General features: G+C 44.2%; 2 long non-coding RNA genes across 2 annotated transcripts; one reads left to right on the top strand and one right to left on the bottom strand.

Annotated features, from left to right (window-relative positions):
• Positions 1-1,730: 1,730 nt before the first annotated feature.
• LOC139837728 (uncharacterized) lies at positions 1,731-8,550 on the bottom strand. The gene is made up of 2 exons (XR_011754381.1): positions 8,117-8,550; positions 1,731-2,069 (listed from the first exon to the last, which is right to left on the bottom strand). It is a non-coding gene; the product is annotated as an uncharacterized lncRNA (long non-coding RNA).
• LOC127345750 (uncharacterized) lies at positions 4,903-7,754 on the top strand. The gene is made up of 4 exons (XR_011756312.1): positions 4,903-6,289; positions 6,380-6,555; positions 7,021-7,206; positions 7,289-7,754. It is a non-coding gene; the product is annotated as an uncharacterized lncRNA (long non-coding RNA).
• Positions 8,551-8,876: the final 326 nt, after the last annotated feature.

The following is an 8,876-nucleotide window of genomic DNA, read 5'->3' as shown; positions in this document are numbered from 1 at the left end:
TCAAATTCATACTATAATTTGCTTTGAAACATAGAAGCTCCAAACACATTGTTGTTGCTACCTGCTTCGCTTGCAATTCCTGCAGTTGTCAGCCTAGTTTTGCGGTCTCAACACCAACCTGATTCTAGGCCATGGCAGTACTACACGGTAAGGATTTTGGATCACTCCAAACTGCCTCTATATGTAAACAGAATATCCCTAAATACATTTTGGGCACTTTTAAAACAGCCCAAGATATTTCTGTACCTAAATAAAGTAAGGACAGTTTGATTGAAGTGTTCCAAAGGGAATTTATGGGCACTTTGATATGTGTCCCAAAAGATTTGTGGCATTTTAAGAACTGCCCCAAAATGTATAAGAAGTGCCACAAAACACAATTAGAGGCAAGTTTAAGAAATAACCCAAAATACAACTAGAGGCAACTCTAAGAAATGCCCCGTGGAACCATCCTGGTTGTAACGCTCTCTAGTTTCGTTCTCTCGTTGCACACTCTCCACTACGAAACATACATTGCAATTGCACTCGTCCCAGGGGCACATTGAGGAGTGCTCCGCTCGTGTCTCCGAGGAATGCATGTTCCATTTTTATTTAGAACTTAAAAATATGTGTGCTTCGGCTCATGTTTGTATTGTATCGTCAATGGATCCGGAAAAGGGAGGGTAATGTATAATTATGTAGGAAATATGGATATCTCAGTATTATAGAGTGACACTAGGGACACCCCTTTATGGAAATGGCAGAGAGACAAGCCACGGTTAAATGTAAATGCGCTTGGCCAAGGAGGCCTTCCAAAGACGGTCCGAACCCGCGGAGATAACGTGGGCAACAGTAAAAAATTCTTCCATCCATGTTGTATATTATAGTTGTAGTGCGGTGAGATGATCTCAAAATATTACGATATTGAGGCATATTACAGTATATATCTAACTGGAGTAGGATTTTTATTTCCGTACTATAAAATTATAATTTGAATTTGTTTATATGCGCTAGAGTTAGCTTGTCCTCCTCCCGGCGGCTTGGCATGCATGCCATGTCAATGGATCTTCACCGTCTCCACCAGTCGTCTCTTTTCGGTATTGGTGCATGCCGTATTGGCCCAACTTGCTAGAGCCATGATAATAATTTAATTATGTCTTATTGATACTAGAGTTTTTAGGGGAATTCATTCGCAAAAAAAGAGTTTTTTGGGGAATTAGAGGGATAATTTTTAAGGGGAGCCAACCTTTGCCTGATCCATTGAAATCTCCATAAAACTCTAATCCTCAATCCACTAGGTAGGAGTAGTGTAATGAAAATTGAGAAAAATACACTAATATAGGAAAAAGTGAGAATTAAATTAACCAATACTCCTACACTATATTTTGCAAAGTATATAAATGAGGTAATTGCACCAGACATACAAAAAGTTGTCATCCAGGTGCAAATTCATACAACTTTTTGCAACTTGTGATGTAGCGGTACAAATAGTTGTCATCTGAGTGCAAAAACATACAAAACCAATCAGGACCTGACACTTGTCCACCACAATGGCTCTAGCCCAGCTCAGTTTTTAACATATCCACCCCTAAGTTCCACACAAATCCCATCGCAGTCCTAGTTCGCTCAGGCTCATACATATTTACATGAAGCACCCCATTCTCTTTTGATTTCTTGTCCCAGTACCCAGATGAACTATCACTGCCCTCCCTTGCGCCGTGGTGTGATGTGACGTTGCCTTATTTCCAGGACTGTTTCATTTCAAGTTTCACACATACATCTTTCAATGAGATCCCCTTACACACAAACAGCTACATATTATGGGCCAACATATTATCAGGCTCCTTTTCTATCCCTATAACTAAGCTCTAGCTTCTGCATTTTTTCACTTTCATCATCATCATCATCATAATCTTCATTTTCGTTTGCATTTTCTTCACCTTTTTCACCAATAATTACTGGTTGTGACACAAAATTGAAATCTGCAAGAACACTATCACTAGAACAATCAACTTTCTCGCTAACCCGCACCGCCGTGCTGCCCGTCACCCAGCTAGGCTTGTTGTTGGTAATTCCTTGATCAGTTTCTCAACCTAGATGAACAAAACGAACCTTCAGATTTCAGAAACAATTTGACATGCATATCAGGCTTGCTTTACTGGAACCTCGATGCAATAATTTTGGATGGTCAGCTAGAAGTTAGCAATTCACCAGTTTTTTTTCGAACATTGGGAAAAACTACGCTTTATGATATATTACGAATTTTGATGTTGCTTTGCACAAACTTCATATGCATTGGTCAATGGTAGTTGATCTTCCCTAGTGCATCCAGAACTGAAATACTACGATGGAGGAAGTACAGGTCGTCATCTTTATGAAAAATTAACAAGGAACACTGTAGTGCAGTTGTACTTCTGCTTGGCACAGAGAGGGTAGAAGTCTACAATTACACACATGGTTTGTGAGTCCGCTCTATTGTAGTTATCTATGTATGTTACTAATGAAAACCAACCAACAGTGCAATCTGTTTGCTTGACTGATGAGTTAGCTCTGTCTAGTTATCTACGTATCTTACTGATGAAAGACAACGGAAAGACCAAACTACCAATAGCGCAACCCAATTGAAACTTGTGGATTCATTTCTCAATACAATATATATGTTTACGTAATTGTCGTCCATATTTATATGTATTTTTTATCATCATATCTTTTCCTATCCAATGTATGAGTCTATTGCACTGGTAATTATACCCTATATAAAAGGTAATCAGTTTACCCGCCCCAGATTAGTTTGGGTACTGTAGATGGCCAATTTTTCATGGTTTTAGTACATCCGTTCAGCGACACGTAGCCTCATATTTATCTCTTGGTAAGTTTGACTGATCTTTTCTTTTTCTTCTCCTTTTTATTTGGGTGAGATGGTTACCGGCAACAGGTTGGCCTTTTATTTCCTTCCTACTCTCCCGGTGATCACGATAGAAATTAATGGGGTGGGTTCTTCCGAGCACTTCTACCATGTTTTACGGGGTGGGGATACGGGTTCTGCTATCTCGTCCGTGTTTTCGACCCCTCAAAACAGGGTTTTAGACAGTAATTTGCACAACAATTTCAGATCAAACATAGCACATCCAATTTCAGATCAAACATAGCCACGGAAGTTCCCAAATGTGATCAAACATAGCCACGGAAGTTCCCAAATGTGATCAACCATCAACGAGTCCATCGCCACCGGCGCCACCACTCGCCGGAGACTCACCTTGAGCACTTGCAGCCACGAGCTTCACGCGCAGCCTTCTTCCTCGCAATGATGTCCGCCTTGGTCTCGTTCCACCACGCCGTGATCCTCGTCCATGCCGTCGGTGCGCATCATCATGATATCCCTCTCCTCGGCCAAGAGCTCCTTCATGGCCTTGGCTTCTTTGAGTGCGATCATCTTCATGTCAAGCTCGGCCTTCAACTTGGCATCTTCCCGCTCCTTCTTGCACTTTGGCTCGTTATCCCTCAACTTCCACTTAGGAAGATGTTGAAGGATGGAAAAGCAATGATGAAATTGAAATTCCTTGTTCTTCGAGCCGGCCATGTCCTTGTACCGTGCTTGAGCATACTTGGGCTGCACAACAATAGTATGTGATGTTTCCACATCATCAACACATAATATGGATAGCAACAAACAAGGAAAACTTACATAGTCCTCCGGCACGCATCCACTAGGGGGGTTGTCGGCCACTTGATCCATGGCAGCACTCCAACGAGAACAAGCCGGTTTGATGATGTTCCATCGGCCTTCAAGGGAGCGGTAGGATCTGTCGGCCATGCTCTTCGTGCGAGGCTTCACTGGTGGTACAGATCCTCAATGCGCTGCCAATAGCGCTTGCCGCCTTGGTCCACTCCGGTGCACGCATCCATCCCCACCTTGCTCCAAGCACGGACCAAGATGGCGTCTTCGATCTCGCTGTAGTTCGCCGTGCGTGGCTTCGGCGTCGACGAAGAACCGGCGGCAACCGGATCAACCTCAACCACCTCCTCCTCGTCACCCTCATCCTCCTCCTCGTCATCAATCTCTTCGACGTTGCACTCCCCATCGAATGCATCGATACCGGTGTCCAAATTCACCGCGGAACCGTTGAGCATGTCCATGTAGGATGTTGTGGACTCAAGATCGAACACCTTGTCTACGTCCATGGTGGGTGGCGGCGGCGCGGCGGCGCATCGGACGGAACGGCGGGAGGAGAGGTCGTGGCCTTGGATGGCGGTGGAGGCGTGAGGCCGATGCGGCCGATTGCCATTGTCCGCACCTGGGCCGGCGCGGCGCCCCTCGGCCCGGCCGCCTTGGACTTCATCCTGCCCTTCTTGGCAGCGGCGGGGCTTCGGCCGGCGAAGCCGCGGCCGCGACGCTGCGGCCGCCGTAGGAGCTTCGAAGAATTGCTTCGGAATCCTCTTCCTCTTCGACGGGATGGTGGCGGAGATCATGGCCGACACGACGCCGGCGTTCGGCGGACCTCCGACGGAGACATCAACCACCGCGGCCGAAGGAGGTGCATCACCGGCGGTAGGCGGCTCTTGCGGACGATCCATGGCAGCGGGATCCGGCCGGGAAGGGCGGGGCGGAGGAGATCGGGCGGCGGCGGCGGTTGGCTTCAGCGAAACCCTTCGCGCGCAGTGGAGTGGACGATACCGGTTTGGCCCTCTATCCCCGCTCCCACCCCGCACAAGTAGGGGGCGACGACCCGCCCCGTAATCGAAAACAGGAAAAATCGATGCGGGGGCCGTTTTACGGGCGTGCTAGACGGCCGGTAGAGCCGAAACCCGTATTCCGGCGGTTATTATACGGGTTTGCCCCTTTTAAGGGGTCTGTTAGACATGCTCTTAGTTTGTTACATAATTTGTGGTATGAGTAGTTTGATTCTATAACAGTGATGACACTATCATCCTTTTTAGGTATGCTGCTGACGTTACCATTTGGACAGCTCATTACTTCCATTTTCGGACCAATCTCTAATGATTTTTCATTTGTCATCATCAACCAACGAGGTGAGATCAGAATCATATTTGCTAAGTTGTCGGTGCCTGAGCCACATAGGTCGGGTTGTCCACACGGTTCACCGGCTATTCTTTCCTTTAGGATTCATGAATCTTGGTCTTCCAGCAAAGGTTGCATACTATATATGAGTTATAATTTACTTAAGGGATAAGATTAAGTCAAGAAAGTTGTTTTAATTTACTTAAAAGTTAAATACTACCACCGCCAGTGTATTACGTGCAGCAGTTCTGAACCATGTGCCTATTTTACTGGAATATGATACATCAGAAATCTTGGAAGCGATAATAAAAAACATGTATTCAAACACTAATTTTGCAGGGCATTTCTAATTCTGTTTTTAGAATGCATGCCAATCAGCCAATAACTTACCTTTAGCAAATGTTTCCCTCATTCCTACAGGAAGACAATGAATGGTTGACCACCTGGATATGTTGATTGTTATTGTTTTATTCTAGAATGATATATTGTGGTTTGGAAGTGCATCCATTTCAAAAGTTAAGATGCACACAACACTTCTCAGATACAGGAATGTTGTGTTGAATTAAGAGACTGGTTTAGAAATCTCTAGACTGATCTCTTAGCTTATTCTTTTCACTAAAGTAGTGTCAGAAAGTGTGCCTATCTTACTTCCCTGTCCTTTTCCCTCTTGATCATGCTATTTTTGAGAATATAAATTATGATCAACTGGGATTTTCTTCCCGGCCCCATTGAGATGCATGTTCATTGATGTTCTATTTAATTGTGCATGGGATGTTCCGAGCGCATCAATGTTATGGGATTCTAGACTCCAAGAGCTGCTTGGATGCAAGAGCGTTCCCATTTCAGATTTATGAAAGTTAGTTTCTTGCCACTTAATCCTCATTAACTGGCTAGGTTCTCGCTGTATTTCTCTTTCCAGCGTCGGCTTCTGAATTTACTTCATATGTTACTGCTAATATATGCTTCCAGATTTTTCAATGGTACAGAGATATCTGCTCTACTCTTGCATTCATTCCCTTTGTTGTGCCAATCATTATCCATGCAGATCTAGGATTGTAGCGGGGCCAAATAGCCCTAAGTTTACATACTACGGTGTTCTTGATAAAATGGACAACGTAGATTATGTCTCTCTCCTGGATCATGGATTTCTTCAAGCAAAGCTAGATTATTTGTGGTAGCCTGCAAGTGCTCTGTGTAATCACTACAAGCAGTGGTAAAGTTTCTAGAAAGTGTGTTTGAATATCTTTTTGGCTACTACGACAGTCAGATGTATATTGGTGTTGTTCATGAATGGTAGGCCCTTCCTTCATTTTTTGGATCATAAAAGAGAAAGTAGCTTTATCTAAACGTTTCCCTCTAGCAGCTCAAGAAGTTTTATTGCAGGTATCAAAAGAGGTTGATGCATTTTAAATAGATTGGCACTGGAAGATTACTTGGTAATAGATTGATCCTAGAGAAGATGTAGTACGATAAAAAGATGATCTCAGGAATATGGCTTTCTCTCCATCGCATGTTAAATGCAGATCAATGTGCGTAATTTTGCGGCACCACTAAAATTGGTAACTCTTTTGCTGCAACACTTGCAATTATGTTTCTCTTTAACAGGTCTAGAGTGGTTGTAATTATACTAAAATTGGTAACCCGAGCATACGTATCAGCTACGGAAAGGTTAGTGTGCTAAAAATACAGAACTAGAGGCCTAGATTATAGTGGAGGATTACATTGGACTCATTTCTAAAGGATAACTTGCAAGTGACGCTGTTGAATGATGAAGCACTTTCAATCAAGATAACCCTTCATGTCCTTATATGAAATGTTGTCTTTCTTCTGAATTGTGGATTCACTGTGGAGAGCTTGAGCTCATTCAGTAGACAACTGCGTATGGGTCAGTTGGGTGTGTGGTTTCTCAGATTGTTAACCTTAAGATGTATGGCTTGCCCTGCAACCTAAATACGGTGGTAAAAACACATACTACGGCAACAACCAACAGTTCATCAAATCTATCCAATACGGTTACTGTACAGGTGCACGTCATGGTGTGCTACTGCTGAAGCTATACCAAAGAGGCTACAACTTATGGTCCTGCCACCGCACCTAGTTGACTGAACCCAGATAGACCCAACTGACAATTTTAAGTGTCCTGTACTCCATCTGTTCCTATATGTTGATGCCATCATGGGTGAATCTCTTCCTGCTTAGGTGCTATTATGGTAATCTCTCGGCTTCTACTTTCATTAGTTGTTTCTATTGAAGTGCACAAATTCAGAGCTGACCAAATAGACCTAATTGCAGGTTCGAGGTCGTATTCACTCGCTTAACTAACAAAAGGCAACCCCTGTTGATGGTTTCTCGGTTCAAAAGCTATGTGCAGAAGGTCAAGAGCTGAAGTCGCTTCATGCACCCAGTGTAACTAGAAGGGCCATACGACCACTGCTGAGTTTCCTATATGTTTTTAGGCACTAGGAAAGGCATATATGGCCACTGCTTAATTTTCTGTACCTTTCCAGGCGATGACCTGATAACTACCTCTTCCAACTATTTATTCCGCATTATGTGTTATCATGCGTATCTGTGCTACATAAATATATAATTTTTTATCTTTTCAGTTCATGTTTTTATGCTGATTATGATTGTTGTTGAGACTTTAGTGCACCTGGGGGTTGTGGTTGTGGCCTCAGGTTTCTAACTGGGACCTAAAACCTCCTAATTAATCTACTTCACAAATTCTGAGTAGGAAGGCTGTGATAAGGAGAGCACCAATAAAGCAGATTACTCATGTATTTCAATGAATAATTGGCTGCCAAAGCATACAGCTACTGCATCTACCATGTTTTTTTTTTTTGCTTCAGTTTGTAGTTACCAACGGTGCTGTCGAATAGTTTCACCGAAGTGAGCGAACTGACGATTTGTTTTTTCCTTCAGTTCTTAATTACCAGCCACGGTACTAGCAGGTAATTTCACCAAAATGAGCAAACTAACGGATGCTTTAAGGCATTGTAACCACCCCTCTAGCTTTTGCACTTCAAATTCTTCGGCAAGTTAACTTTGTTTTCATTCTACAGAGTAACTACAACAAAGATGAGCAGAACTGTTGAGGCACTAGCGAAAACGATAGCATACCTATCACTGATGGCTCAATCCACGATCCATCATGCTCCCGTTAGCTTGCTGGCTGCTCTGCATCGGACAAGGGCGCGCACAGCAGCTCCAGCACCGGCCACTGCCCCAGCTCGGCAAGGAGCCCACACTGATGAAGGCCGGCCTCGGCTCCCCAACGCTAGATCTCCGACTAGCTGCCGAGAGTCTGGATCCGCCGTCCTGCCCAAGGCGGCGATGTCGTTGAAGAAGAAACGAGCAGAGTACAGAGGGCATTCTACCCATGAAGCTGGTGGCCGTCCACTCTCACGGCGGCCGTCTCCGTCCCCCATCTACGATTCTACCGCTCCCGTTCACAGTATTCTCACACCATTTTGCTTCTCACCATTTAGATTGCTCACTTGGCTTTTTTTCTGTTTCTCTCCCAATCTCCGCATCATGTACACCAGAGAGTTTCATTAAACTTACCCGCATACATGTAGGCTACATTTGCTGCCGCGGCCCATTTACGTCAGCCCACTCCTATCCTACCCAAGTAATCTACCGTTAGTTCTAAAGTAAAAAGTAATCTACCGTTGACCCGCATACATGTAGGCTACATTCACTACGTAGGCCTGCTAAACAAGATGTTATGACACGGGCGCGGCGTGCCGCCACGCCAATGCCTCCTAGTATTTGTTGATTCAGGGCGGGGATAGCAAGGGACGGTGACATCGAAGTGACTGATCAATTGAGCATAGCTGGTCCACTTTGATTTGGGATTAATTAGGAATGAAAAAGCGAA

Source organism: Lolium perenne, chromosome 3 (genome assembly GCF_019359855.2).
Source record: "Lolium perenne isolate Kyuss_39 chromosome 3, Kyuss_2.0, whole genome shotgun sequence".
In the NCBI taxonomy this organism is placed as follows: Eukaryota; Viridiplantae; Streptophyta; class Magnoliopsida; order Poales; family Poaceae; genus Lolium; species Lolium perenne.
Note: the sequence above shows the minus strand (reverse complement) of the source record. Positions and strands in the feature narration are given on the sequence as shown.